Genomic DNA, 13,759 nt, shown 5'->3' with positions numbered 1-13,759 from the left:
TGCTTCCTTTTCTGTTGGCCCAGTTTCTATCCATTCTCCCAGATATTTAAATCTCTCTACCTTCTGAATTTTCCGTCCTTCTATTGTCATCTATCTAGGAACAGTCTTGATGTTTGTCATGTGCTGTACCTTCTTGATAGAGATATGTAGACCTGCTCTAGTCGCTTGTCTCTGTAGTTGTGTGGTTTGGTTAATGACCTCTTCTAATGATTCCTAATATCACAATATCATCTGTAAATGCTTGACAGTCTACCCATATTCCTTGTCTTCTTGCACCTGTCATGTTTCACCCAATCCTTTCATTTCTTGTGAGTCTTCCATAATCACCTTGTTAAGTCCACAGTTAAAGAGCAAAAGGGAAAGGCTGTCTCTCCTCTCAAAGCTTTCCTCTGAACTTGACCTTGGGCATTGTGCTGCTTAACATCTGTTCAGTCAGTTCACTGGATTTTCTATTCAAACTCATCTCCTCTAAAATTTGAACAGTGTTCATCTGTGTACTGCAAATGTAAGCATGAAATTTGTGCTTCCCTGGTTTTGATATGCAGATACCAGTTTCAGATTCAAAATTTGTCCTGCATATGATCTCTCTTTCTGAAACCTCCTCGGTATTCATTAGCTTGGGAATTGAGTCCCCCCCCCCCCCCCCCCTCCCCTCACACACACACACACACACACACACACACACACACACACACACACACACTTTGCTGCAATGCTTTCAAGAATACTGTAAGACCACTGGTATTAACACTATTCCTTTATAGCTCCCAGTTCCGATGTATCTCCTTTTTTATGTATAGGATGTATTAGTGCCGACATCCACCCTTCTGGAAGCTGCTCTTCTTCCCTAATTTTGCTTATAATATGTGTCAGTTCAATCTTCATATTCTCATTTGCATACTTCAAGAGTTCTGCAATGATCCCATCTCCCCCAGGAGCGTTATTATTCTTCAAGGTATGTATGATGCTCTTATCCTCTGTTACAGTTGGTATTTCTGACTCAGGATTTGTCTCAGATAGTGCTTCACTTTTAAGGAGCTCTTCAAAATACTTGGCCAAGATCTGACTGTTCCTCATATCTCCATACAGTGCATTTCCTTCTTTCTTCTTAAAGCTAAGGTTTGGGGTATTGTATCCACTTTCATTGGTCTTGAATGTTCTATAGAAGACTCATGTATCATTGTTTCGGAAGCGCTCTTGTGTTTGAGTTAAGTTTTCTTTCTCATATTTTCTCTTGACATTGCTGATAATGACTAGTAGTGGTATGGGTACCCTCCACCATGCACCGTACGGTGGCTTGCAGTGTATCTATATAGATATAAATAATTTTTGGAGTGTTTTTCCTTACTTGCTGAAGTTCTTTAGATTTTCTGCCATTTTGTGAGAGCAGCAATCAACCCATGCTTTCCAGCACTCTTTGACTGCCTTATCTCCTTCTGCCGACCATCACTCGTGTTTTTTCCTGTTTTCCAGGTGAACTGTTTGCTTCGTATTGTCAATGAGAGCATCTTTCAACTGTTCTCATCCTTGATGATACTTCTGATTCAACCTCATCTTAAAGTCTTTGCTAGTTCTAAGTGTCTTTGTATGAAACTTCACAATATGGCTAATGTTTTTAGTTTGATGGGCTCTTGGTAAATTTTGACCTTAATTTTGGAAAGAAAGTGGTCTGAATCTTAAGTTTGCACCCTTGAGGACTTTGAAATTTCGAATTTCCTTCTCTGCATATATCAATATTGCTACATCTGGAACTCTCCTAGTCGAGAGTTTCTTGGAAGATGTATAATTCTGTTGATTTCGTTATGAGATCAAAACTCTTACAAATTTCTACTAGTTATTTGCCTTTCTGGTTAGTGCTGTTGTGAGCTGGATGGTACCCAATGATGATCCTGAATTTTCTTTCTTTGCCAAGTTGAGTGTTGAAGTCTCCAAGAAGTAGAATAACGTAATGGTTGGAATCTTGGATAGTGCCTCCCCCAGGTCTTCTCACAATTTTTCTACTTTCTGCGGATCTCTTCTGTTAATCTGATTGGTGGGAGCATGTACATTGACCATAGTGTGTATGTTATTTACTCCTCTAAAGGTAAGTGTGGGGAGCCTACTGTTTTTGGAGCTGAAGTTCGTGATGTTTCCCAGGATTTTTTTTACTGATTATAAAGTCTGCACTGAGTTGAGGTACATTCTTCAGTGCTCTCTTTCCAGGTTTTTCCTTCAGAATATGAAATCCTTCTGATTCAAATGCTGCTTCATCTATGTCTCTCGTCTCATGTAGCACTGTTATAATGATTTTCTGTTTGAACAGGGTATATGTAAGGTGTTTCAATTTTCAAATTTTGAGGACTGAGTTATTTACTTTGCAATCTGTCACATGTTGGTGTGAGGTTCCCAGAATCCATTGGCTCACTGAGGTTTTTGACAACGATGGATTGGTCACCATCTGGGGTAATGCTCTCCTTGAGCAAATCCACCCATTACTACCACAGACAGAGTTCTTGTTTGTTTTATTTTTTCCCCTTTAATTTCAATGTTTATTTCTACTAATTCTTTTGAGAACACAAGTATTTCTGTGTTCTTGAGTTCCAATTTGTACCCATCCATTAGTAGTGCATTTATAACTTCTACGGTTCTGTGGAGATTTCTATCATCTGGAACTGTAACAGCTATGTCATCTGTAAACCTAAACATTTGTTTTCTTTCTCTTTTTATTCTGATAGCTGTACAGTATTTTTTGCACTCATTTATTGCGTGTTCTATGTAGATGTTGAATAGGGGTGTAGACTGAATGCATCCTTGTCTAACATTTTCTAGAATTCTACCTTATTTTTGGTATTTTTTTATCTTTACTGTTGCTGTTTGTTATTTGTACAGCTCTGTAAGTATTCTGCTGTCTCTATAGTCTAGTCTAATCAATTTTTGGCATATCCATTAGTTGGTTCCAGTTGACAGCGTTAATGAAAGCTGTGTATATATTTCTATATTTCTGTTGACCCTAAAGATTTCTTCAGTTATACAGCAATGGCAGAGGATAGCTTCTCTTGTGCCCCTGCCTTCACTGAAGCCAAATTGGTCCTCAGTTAGATTGGCATCAATTTTATTCTTAATGTGTCTGTATTATTCTTGTTAATATTTTCAAAGTGTGACTTAAAATGTTCAAAGTTCTGTGGCCTTCACCTGTAGCTGCTTTGTTCTTCTTTGGAATCATTATCTACATCTACATCTACATCCATACTCCGCAAGCCACCTGACGGTGTGTGGCGGAGGGTACCTTGAGTACCTCTATCAGTTCTCCCTTCTATTCCAGTCTCGTATTGTTCGTGGAAAGAAAGATTGTCGGTATGCCTCTGTGTGGACTCTAATCTCTCTGATTTTATCCTCGTGGTCTCTTCGCGAGATGTACGTAAGAGGGAGCAATATACTGCTTGACTCCTTGGTGAAGGCGTGTCATTCCATTTTAAATCACTCCTAATGCCTACTCCCGGATAATTTATGGAATTAACTGCTTCCTGCTATATTGTAGCTAAATGATAAAGGATCTTTCTTTCTATGTATTCGCAGCACATTACACTTGTCTACACTGAGATTCAATTGCCATTCCCTGCCTCATGCGTCAATTCGTTGCAGATCCTCCTGCATTTCAGTACAATTTTCCATTGTTACAATCTCTCAATATATTACAGCATCATTTGCAAAAAGCCTCAGTGACCTTCAGATGTTATCCACAAGGTCATTTATATATATTGTGAATAGCAACGGTCCTACGACACTCCCCTGCCTCACACCTGAAATCACTCTTACTTCAGAAGACTTCTCTCCATTGAGAATGACATGCTGTGTTCTGTTGTCTAGGAACTCTTCAATCCAATCACACAATTCACAATTGGTCTGATAGTCCATTTGTTCATCAAACGACTTTGGGGAACTGTATCGAACGCCTTGTGGAAATCAAGAAACACGGCATCTTCCTGGGAACCCGTGTCTATGGCCCTCTGAGTCTCGTAGACGAATAGTGCAAGCTGGGTTTCACACGATCGTCTTTTTCAAAACCCATGCTGATTCCTACAGAGTAGATTTCTAGTCTCCAGAAAAGTCATTATACTCAAACATAATATATGTTCCAAAATTCTACAACTGATTGACGTTAGAGATATAGTCCTATAGTTCTGCACATCTGTTCAACGTGCCTTCTTAAAAACGGGGATGACCTGTGCCCTTTTCCAATCTTTTGAAACGCTACGCTCTTCTAGAGACGTACGGTGCACCGCTGAAAGAAGGAAAGAAGGGGAGGGGGGGGGGGGGGGCGGCAAGTTCCTTCGTGTACTCTGTGTAAAATCGAACTGGTATCCCATCAGGTCCAGCGGCCTTTCCTCTTTTCAGTGATTTTAATTGTTTTTCTATCCCTCTGTCATCTCTTTCGATATCTACCATTTTGTCATCTGTGCGACAATCTAGAGAAGGAACTACAGTGCAGTCCTCCTCTGTGAAACAGCTTTTGAAAAAGACATTTATAGTATTTCGGCCTTTAGTCTGTCACCCTCTGTTTAGTACCATTTTGGTCACAGAGTGTCTGGACATTTTGTTGTTATCCATCTACCGCTTTGACATAAGACCAAAATTTCTTAGAATTTTCTGCCAAGGTAGTACATAGAACTTTACTTTTTGAATTCGTTGAACGCCTTTTGCATAGCCCTCCTCACACTACATTTCATTTCATGTAATTTTTGTTTGTCTGCAAAGCTTTCGCTATGTTTATGTTTGCTGTGAAGTTCCCTTTGCTTCCGTAGCAGTTTTCTTACTCGGTTGTTGTACCATGGTGGCTGTTTTCCATCTCTTACAGTCTTGCTTGGCACATACCCATCTAATGCATATTGTACGATGGTTTTGAACTTTGTCCACTGATCCTCAACACTATCTGTACTTGAGATAAAACTTTTGTGTTGAGCCGTCAAGTACTCTGAAATCTGCATTGTGTCACTTTTGCTAAACAGAAAAATCTTCCTACGTTTTTTAATATTTCTATTTATGGCTGAAATCACCAATGCTGTAACCGCTTTATGATCGCTGATTCCCTGTTCTGCATTAACTGTTTCAAATAGTTCGGGTCTGTTTGTCACCAGAAGGTCTAATATGTTATTGCCACTAGTGGATTCTCTGTTTAACTGCTCAAGGTAGTATTCAGATAATGCACATAAAAAAATTTCACTGGATTCTTTGTCCCTGCCACACGTTATAAACATTTGAGCCTCTCAGTCTGTATCTGGTAAATTAAAACCTCCACCCAAAACTGTAACATGGTCTGGAAATCTACTCGAAATATTTTCCTTCAGGTGTTCTGCCACGACAGCTGCTGAGCCAGGGGGCCTATAGAGATATCCAATTACCATGTTTGAGCCTGCTTTAACAGTGACCTTCACCCAAATTATTTCACATTTCAGATCTCCATCAATTTCCTTCCATACTGTTGCACATTTTAGCGCTATAAATATGCCCTGCCTTCATTGTCCAGCCTGTCTCTGCGGTATACATTCCAATCTGTATTTAGAATTTCATTGCTGTTTACATCTGGTTTCAGCCAACTTTGCGTCCCTAGTACTATGTCGGCATTGTGACCGTTTATTAATGAGAGCAGTTCTGGGACCTTTCTATAGACACTCCTGCAGTTTACTTTTACCACTCATTCCCTGTAGTGTTTCGCCTACTGCTACCTTGTCGCGTCTCAGGAGGCGTCTTGTCGGGCCTAGGGAGGGAATTCTCTAACCTAAAAAACCCACATGTGCACTCCACACGTACTCCGCTACCCTTGTAGCCGCTTCCTGCATGTAGTGCATGCCTGACCTATTCAGAGGGACCCTACATTTCTCCACCCGATAGCAGAGGTCGAGAAATTTGCACCCCAGATCTCTGCAGAATCGTCTGAGCCTCTGGTTTAAGCCTTCCACTCGGCTCCAAACGAGAGGACCACGATCGGTTCTGGGAACGACACTACAAATATTTAGCTCTGATTCCATCCCGCAAGCAAGGCTTTCTGCCTTCACCAACTCCGCCAACAGCCTGTATGAACTGAGGATCATGATACTTTCCTTGAAGTCTTCTGGGGTAATACCAGTTTCATGTAGATCATTGATTAAAATATACAGTCCCCATATCCATGTGCTCTAAGTTTTATTCTTCTATTTCATTTATTTATTGTTGGCCCCCCCCCCCCCCACAACTATTTCATTTATTTATTGTTGCGCCCCCCCCCACAACTTTTTAATTTAGTTTACTGTCTGTTAACTACTTCCTCATTTTCTATAATAATCCTTCCCTCCTTAGATCGAACTGAGTTACTGTGTTGTTTCTGTGTTCTTACAGGTTTATGTGCCTTTTGTGTTTCTGCTCGATTCTTTTGTTTTCTTTCTTTCTTTCTTTCTTTCCTTTCCCTGTTAACCAAGTTCCTTAGTTTGTTGCTTTCAGATTTATTTTCCCCTTTGCATTTTTTCTTTGTTCTATTAATGCTATTATGTGATCACTCACCCATGGTTCCTTGGCTTTGTTTTCTGAGACCAATTGTGGCATTTATTGCAGTTATTATTGCCTTTTCCACATTTGCCCAATAGTGTTTTGTTGTTTGACCTACATTGTCATTCAGATGCAACTTCACTGAATTTCTGAAGTTTTCTCTGCTACATGTTGTATTTAATTTATCTATTGCCCACCTCTCAGATTTTTTTTTAAATTTCCATTTTATAGTACATTGTAACTAAGTTATAGTTATTGCATGCATCAGCTCCAGGATAAAACTTACTTTGTTTGATTCAGTGTCTTTGTCTCTTTCTGGCCATAATATTGTCAGCTTGATAGTGTCTTGTATTCCCTGGTTCCAATCATATGATATTTTCTTGGATAATTCTGAAATTATGTATTTGTGCTAAAGTCAAAAAGTCATTTATTTGGAGTTCACAATCTTTACTCTCCTGTTGTTTCAGCTTCAGCTTTAAATGTGTCTCATACCACAGCATCCCAGTCACCCCATTCTCTCTGTCTTCCACACATTGCAGAACTTTCTGAAGTTGTTCATACACTTCTTTTATTTCATCATCACTATGTCCAGATGTCGGCGTATATACTTTAATGACAGTTAAATTTATTGGTTCTGGCTGCAGTTTAATTGGCGTTGTGGGGGCCTTTTGCCGCAAAGCTGTCTTAGCAGTTCCGTACATCCATAGTTCGCAACGGGCATCTGCTAAAGCAGCGAATTTCCCCCTTCACATGCTACTTCCGTCCCAAGCTGTTGACCCTGCTGTGTGACCATATACCTGCATAATATGGTGGTTGGCTACTGGTAGATAACAATAGCTTAGTCCATAGGAAGACTTCCGCCGACCTAGCCTCACCCACTCTCCTTCTTATCCTCGCAGCATCAATATCAGTTCCTGCTCTGCGCTCACACTACTATGGACATGCCATGTTGCAACACGTACCTTAAAGTTTTGAGAGACACCCATGCTGCACCGTCTCTACCCCAGCTTCACAGCTGGGCATGTAAATGGTGTTTCGTGCTGCGTCTTCTGCTGAGGATTATTAATTCCAAGCTCTACGTTGGAATATTGTTGTGCTGGTGAAACTTCTGGGCGAGAGTACCACCTTGCTCAGCATCTGCCTTTTCTACAGCACTGTGTCAAAAGCCCAACCACCACAGCGAGTGACTTTTTTCAGAACTTATGGATTTTGTGACTATTTCATGTGTTTCTTAGTACTTGCTTAGTTGGTAATTAAATGTGTTCCGTGACCATGTGTGAACATTGTTCTTTGGGCGGTGACTACCCTGCTTTGCTCTACTATTTGATAATCAACATATAAGTTAGGTAAGGAAACATTTCTAGACCATTATTTTGTGTCTATACAACATGTACCTACTGATTGTCTTTCTCGATTCCTTGGCAATTATACATCAACTTCAGTTATTTTATTTTGATCACCTGAGTATATTCGGTTCTTCTCAGTGACTTCCCATAGAGAGAGAGAGAGAGAGAGAGAGAGAGAGAGAGAGAGAGAGAGAAAGAGTGTGTGTGTGTGTGTGTGTGTGTGTGTGTGTTTTGCACCGTTCCTGGTAGTGAATCTAAAGTTCATTAATGAAGAGACGTTTGTCAACTTTGTTGCCACTATTGCATTAAAGTCACTACTATCCTATAGTGTGAATTCCTTTGTTGAACAGTTGTTATAAGACCTCGTAAAGATTTTCATCAGGGTGCAAAGTTATTGAGGCACAAAGTTACAATATTTCTAATGGCTATTTTTTACTTATTTTTAATACTCTTTGTGCTATTCTGTTCAAAATTACATCAACGATTTCATCTGTAATTTTCATGTTAATTATAAAACCTTTTCTGAGTTCCCACCTTGGTGTCTGCCCCCCTAGTAAATGACATTATCTGACTGCAGCTTTGTCTGATTATCTTCCTTTCTTTGTACATATGATAACCCAAGGATATTCCACTTGATATTATTTAGTTACATTTTCACTTTCAGTGGCTTATAATGTACTAAAACTCCTGCAGCTTATAATCCTTACATGTACTGTGATGAGAGGCAGTCAAGACTTTCTGAGTCATGATATTGTGGTTTTAACCAAACCTCACGTAACAAGGTCCAGCTGGATGTGACCCATTTTACACATACATTTCTTGAGTTCCCTCAGTCCATTACTTTCGGTATGCTTACTCAATCTGAGATTTCAATATCTCACAAGCTTTCATATATCATTGTGTTAGCAACAACCCTACCCATTGTACAGTAGCTTTTCAGGCCCGACAGTTTGGTAAGATGCATATCCTATGCTAAAGTTCAGCAGAGCAGAGCTCACAGCAGTTTCAGCCCATCACCCAATTTCTCCTAAATGTTGGAGATTGAAATCCACATGATAAATTCACATACATAACATACGTCAGCAAAGAGTCACCTTGGTGTGGTTAGTCAGTGTCAGTCAGCCAGCCACTCGGCTTTCTACTGCAGGAACTAATGTGGTCTGTCTGGAAGGTTGCAGATGCCTACCATCCATACTGTCTGTGATGCAGATCAGAGACTGTTCCGGTTCTGTTAGCAAACTGAGTCTATGTGAGTCACTGACACGCAGGACTCAGGTGTGATGGGTTAAGGTGCACAGGAGTGGATATGAGAGTAATAGGACTTATTTTACTGCAAAATATGAGTGTACCTTAAACTGGGGTGGAGCATCATAGCAGTGGTTAAGGGGAATAACAAGGGTAGATTCTAGTATCCATTCCAGACATGCGTAAGTTGAAGTGAATGGAATGCTCTCTTTTCTGGACAATCTGCTAAAAAGAAGAACTGATAGCATGTTGAACTGCTGCGTGTACTGTAAGAAGATGCATGCCAACTTGTTCTTACACACAGACAGCCGGCATCACCCAGTGCAGAGTGACAGAGTGCTCAAGACATTGGTACATAGACCTCATACCCTCTCTGACAGTGGGAGTTTCAACAAAGAACTTGGAAGATACAAGGACAGAGTTCCAGAACAACAGATACATAGAGTGGCAGATTCTGAAAGCCCTACATTTTACTCTGACCGTACAATGAGTGGAAACAGAAGAGGAACCTCAGGAGGGTGTGGCCATTGCATTTATTCCATTTTGTGGCACATTAACCAGAAACGTAGAACAAATTCTCCAGAAACACGAACTGAACACTGTCCTTTGCTCACCAGCTAAAACGCAGGCACTGGTTGGTAGTGTCAGGGATGGCCTGGATGTAAATCCGGGGTCTATCAAATTCCCTGCAAATATGGCATGACATACGTACATAAGACGGTCCATACCGTTGTAGAGCACTGCCAAGAATGTCAGTGGCGCACCAGAGTGCAAGAGCCTAACAAGTCTGCAGAACTACATGAGATGGGTTGCAAACATATTAAGGTTCTGACACAGAGATCTTACTTTCGGGACTGTGTCATTAAAGAATCTATTGATATTCGAATAAGGGAACCAGCAAACCAGTCATGATACTGGCTACGTCTTTAGTAAGGCCTGGTAACCTGCTCTTAGTCTGAATAAGAAGAGGAAGGAGATATCCCACAACAAACTGACTTTGGGTGCAGGTAGAACAGCAGTGGAGAGACTACCAATACATGTGCTTGGGAATGAACCATGGGTGGAGTGATGTGTTGGTGGGATGGGGGGGGGGGGGGGGGGGGGGGAATGCTGGATGCACACTCGTGCCAGGGTGCAGGCCATGCACAGAGTGCCAGGTCAGAGGGAACCTCATAGGCAATCTGTTCATCAGCACACCTGATGATGGCAGTGTGGCCACTTGCCGAAACATTGTGCCCATTAGACACTGACTTCCAACAATTCACCCATGAACTATTTTATCATGTAGTCATTAACTTAAGTACTAAAATATAGTAAGAACTACGTCAGGAGTCGTAAAGTGTTCAAGTTGTGTGGAAAATGAACAAAATAGAGTGCAAAAGAAATTAATCCAAATTTCTGATTTATTTACATCTTTTTTTTTCTGTGAAATGTGTGTTATACAGTTCTTATGGTACAGTACATGTACAGTTGTTATGTTGGCACCGCAGGTAGCATAGAGATCGCTGGCCCCATGCTCCCAGCTACCGTTACCACAGTTAGTGTTGATCTCCTCCTTACACAGTTAAGATGCTTTACCAATATTGTTCTTTTGCTCCCATGTTTTGAGCATGTGTTAGTGAAATGAGTTCAAAATGAAAGGAAGTGGTTGTTTTGACTGGTCAAAAGTTGGAAGCATTAAACAGAATAGAGAAAGGTGAACTGCTGTGAAAAACATAGCTGCAGAATATGATGCGAGGATCATGAACTGCGTCAAACTGGGAGAAGAACCTAAAAGAAATTGAAGACTTCTGCTTCAACATGATGACTAAAGACAGTTTGCAGAAGTAGGGTACAATAAAGAAAGCGAGAACACTGGATGAAGCAGTATTCATTTGGTCCGGTGGGAAACGAAAGCATTTTGTTCCGATAACCAAACTTAAACAGCAAGCTACTGGTGGCGATCCTAACATCATAGGCAACTAAGGTTGACTGGGAAGATGGAGCTCTCGTAATGGCATATGCCAACATTCAGTGATGAATGGAAGTCTGTTGAGGTTACAGTGGCTGCAGAAAACTCCAAGAAAGAATTTGAAGACATTATTTTCTATGAAACTTTAACCACACCCAAAATTTATAATGCAGGTGAATCTGGACTTTATCGGAGACTACCCAGTAAGACACTGGCTTTCAATTTAGATGACTCGGTAAGGGGTTATAAGAGATGTAAAGATCGAGTAACAATTATGGCTTGTAGCAAAACATTCCGTTAACACAAATTCCCTTTATTACTGATAGGAAAATCAAAACATCTGTGTACATTGAATCATGTCACTCGGTCCTGTTTCCCGGTTATCTACAAATGACAAAACAATGCATGTATGGATTGTGGAATATGTAAAAACTGGTTTCATGTTGATTTCGTGCCTAGTGTTAGAAGATATATTGAGGAAGAGGGTCTGCCACTGAAGGGCATATTGTTCATTGACAATGCACAGCCACATTTGGGAGTGGAGCAGCTTATCAATGGTGACATCAGAGTGAAATTCTCCCCTTCTACCATAACGGCTCTTCTACAACAGATGGATCAAGGAGTTCTGGAGAACATCAGTCGTGTATACAGAAGACAGCTACCAAGTAAACTAATCAAAGAAGAGGTAGAATTTGATGTAATTTCTGTATTGAAATCGGTAAACAACAAAGATGTGATTTTTATTGTTGCATCTTCTTGGCATCAAGTTACTGAACTATTGATTCTGAAGTTTTGGAAAACAGTATGGCCTGTTATTTGTGATTCCACTGCTGGAATATATGAAATTGTCAACCCCTCTTAATTCCTGCAAGTGTTAACAAACGTTCATAGTTGTTTGGATGTAGATGATAGTGGGTACATGCCTGGTTCCAGAATTACAGTGATGCTTTTTCTGTTAGTGCCAAATTAAAAGATTTGTATGTTGTATTACATGTTTTTGCATTTAGTACCATATTTCTGGATTTTTGGTGACCCGGATTATATCTGCTCCCTCCTTGTTTGGATAAACGAGGTTCTTGTGTATTGGAGCAGGTCTTTATAAAAATGGTTATGGAGAGTGGGTTGTGAGATGTGGAGCAGCCAGACCACAGTCTGGCATGTGAGATAGATATGGTTCCTGTGTTTGAAGAAAACAATGAAAATACAATGTAACTGGTCAGTTTGCTAGTGGTGATGAGAGAAGAAAGTGACCTCTCAATATGTTGGCGAAAATACATGTTTAAAATAGGAGGTAGGTGTAATATGTCGTTTGAAATCATTCTGAATGCATTCTCAGAAAATTATTTTGAACAGATTAGAAAGAAAACAAAAAGAAAAATCTTAAACACAATTATCAGAAGCATTATGACATGGATCAGAAGCGTATACAGTTAAATCGCAAATAGTAAAAAGATTGATGGCAATGGAATGGACTTTTTGAGGCGGTCCGCAGGGATATCTAGGCAAGAAAGAAACAGAAATGAAGTCATCAGGAAGAAAATGGACATTACAAAGGCAATTGCAGATTTTATAGAAGTAAAACAACTGTTACGGTATGGAAATACAAAAAGGATGAAGGATGTCAAAAAAAGAGGTTACCACAGAGAATTATGGAATGGGAGTCACCAGGAAGAAAGAAATGAGGGAGTCGCCAACCACACAGATTCAAAGAATTCGGACCTCAATCAGGAGAAGAAATATTGAAGAAAATTTATGGACAGATAGACAAAAATGGAAGATGAAAATCAAATTTGATGTGTAACCTTGGGGTATGGAAAAACGTAAAATGTTATATTGTGAAACCAGATAATAATAAAAAGAAAATAGTTAGTATAAATGGTTGCAAAAACATGCTTGACCTCTTAGCAACGAATAACCCTGAACAAATAGGGAGCATCATGATGGGTACAGGGATTAGTAGCTACAAGGTGGTTGTAGCAAGACATGAATACTGTAACATACAAACCCATCAAAAATAAATGCAATATACAACTATTTAAAAAACAGGTTGTGTAAACCCTGGCAAAACCAGGAGATCCAGGGAAAATCTGGTTTTTTTTTTTTTTTACATCCAGTAGAAAACTAGGAAAAACCCAGGAATTTTTCATTGTTATGTTTTCAATTAAATTTTTGTAATTTTAACTGGTAGGAGCTGATACCCTAATGAAGAATTTTACTTTAGTTTGCTACTGCAGAATAATACTGCAGCTGTAAAACATAAAAAGAGAGAAAAACACCAATATAAAACTTAAGTTGCAAACAAAATGAGCTATTTAAAACAGCAAAACGCACTGCACACACATTGGTCCGTCGACAGCAAAATGCGTCAAATGCTTTAAGTTGAAGACTATGTAATACTTCATAACAGCCAGCTGCTTTCAGTGAGCGTGAAGTCAGAACTATTTAAATTAGGTTCGTCTGAGCATTTGCCAGCAATCTCATGTGCATGCATAGAGCTGAAGTTGCGTACGAGCTGCGCCTTCTCCCACTTATCACTATTTGGAGTGTGGCTGCTAGATTACAAGCGGTAGGTGCAAGCAGCCAGGTGATAACCAGAAAAATTTTTTCTGGCACGCCCAAGCTGTCAGATTCGCGCATGCACATGGCAGTCAGAGTTGTAGTGGTTAGCAGTCTCCACATGACCCAAGTTTTGTGATTTTGCTGTTCCCTCTTCACTTAC

The 13,759-nt window shown here is 40.0% G+C and overlaps 1 protein-coding gene across 2 annotated transcripts in view; it reads left to right on the top strand.

Moving 5' to 3' along the window:
* Positions 1 to 13,759, top strand: part of LOC126248583 (mitogen-activated protein kinase kinase kinase 1-like) — a 182,594-nt gene that overhangs the window by 85,544 nt on the left and 83,291 nt on the right. The gene's annotated exons all lie outside the window — the stretch shown is intronic.

The sequence above is a fragment of the Schistocerca nitens genome, chromosome 3 (assembly GCF_023898315.1).
Source record: "Schistocerca nitens isolate TAMUIC-IGC-003100 chromosome 3, iqSchNite1.1, whole genome shotgun sequence".
NCBI classification, from domain to species: domain Eukaryota; kingdom Metazoa; phylum Arthropoda; class Insecta; order Orthoptera; family Acrididae; genus Schistocerca; species Schistocerca nitens.
Note: the sequence above shows the minus strand (reverse complement) of the source record. Positions and strands in the feature narration are given on the sequence as shown.